We start from the raw sequence: 1,298 nt of genomic DNA on the forward strand, positions 1-1,298 counted from the left end.
GTGTGTGTGTGTGTGTGTGTGTGTGTGTGTGCCTAATGAAGTTTGGGAGTCGCGCTCGCGGGGGCGCGTGGGGTGCAAGCCCCGAGGTCCCCATCGCTGCCCTGTCCGGGGTCGCCGCGTCCCAGGCTCCCGCTGCCGCGCTCCGAGCCCTGGAAGCCGCCAGGCTCCGGGCCGCTGAGAGTCCGGGCTGCGCGTCATTTGCAGTCTGGGGAATGTTGATCACCTCACTAATTACACCTCTCTCTCCCCCCTCTCCCTCTCCCTCTCCCTCGCTCTCCTCTCTCATTCCCAGAGTGCATATCGGGAATAGACACACAAAGACATGCGCACTCAACTTAATCAGCCATTTTTTTAAACAGGGCTAAAACGATAATAATTAGCAGAATAAAGACATATCGGATTTTCATTTCCTTTCCTCCTTTTCCCAACCCCTTCACAACCAAACAGCGAGACCGCGGTCGGCACATGCTTTAACTCGTCCCGGACCCCCGAGGACCGCTCCATGTCCCCCACTTTCTGCTCCAGCGTTTTTATTTTCACCCAATAAAGTTGGAGGATTATTTTTTTATTTTTTTTAATTTTTTTTTTTAAATGAACCCTCTCGTTTTACTTGGATGTGATCAGCTGTAAGTAAAATAAAAGCAAAACAAACAAACAAAAAAAAGAGGCGAAGATCGAGTAGGAACTGCAGGGGAAATGGAAAGTAAGTTTTTTCTTTAACTTTTATTGAGTAGTTTGTGTTAAATTTAGGTCGAGTATCGATTATCTTTCCAGCCTGATCTTGCACAATCTTTGATATTTCGCTCCCTCTCTCTGCCTCTCCGCCTCTCTCGCTCTCTGCCCCCGGCTCGCTCGCTCCCGCTCGCTCTCGCTCACGGCCCCTCATCCCGACCATCTCTTCCGCTCTGCCCCCCTTTTCTATCTCTTTCCCCCTTTTTCTTTGGCTCGAGGATTCGCTCCGCGGAGGGAGGGGGGCGCACGGAGGGGCCTGATCTCCCACTGCCTTTGGGGGACTGCGTTTTTCGGGATTTAACTTTTGGATTAAGCGGCGGATCGCCCACGTTTGGCCGAGCGTTGTGCTCTCCGGTTCCCTGGCTTTTCGGGTTCTGTCTGCACCGCGAGCCCGGGCTTCCCGGTGGCCCGCGGAGGCTGTCAGATCGCGGCGGCACGGGCGCTGCCGGGGACCCCGCTCGCCCGGCGCCGCGATCGGGGTGACCCTTCCTGCGCACCCGTCCTCCGAAAGTTTGGACGTTGGTCGGTGGGGCTCGGCGACCCCATCCCTGCTTTATCACCCCCCC

The 1,298-nt window shown here is 55.3% G+C and overlaps 1 protein-coding gene across 6 annotated transcripts in view; it reads left to right on the top strand.

Moving 5' to 3' along the window:
* Positions 1–32: 32 nt before the first annotated feature.
* The window catches only part of ZFHX4 (zinc finger homeobox 4), a 176,790-nt gene continuing 175,524 nt past the window's right edge, over positions 33–1,298 (top strand). For all 6 annotated transcript variants that reach the window (XM_011376416.2, XM_011376418.2, XM_011376419.2 and 3 more), the window contains exon 1: positions 33–703. The gene's annotated coding sequence lies outside the window, so the exon portion shown is untranslated. The remainder of the gene's footprint in view (positions 704–1,298) is intronic.

Source organism: Pteropus vampyrus, unplaced genomic scaffold, assembly GCF_000151845.1.
Source record: "Pteropus vampyrus isolate Shadow unplaced genomic scaffold, Pvam_2.0 Scaffold298, whole genome shotgun sequence".
In the NCBI taxonomy this organism is placed as follows: Eukaryota; Metazoa; Chordata; class Mammalia; order Chiroptera; family Pteropodidae; genus Pteropus; species Pteropus vampyrus.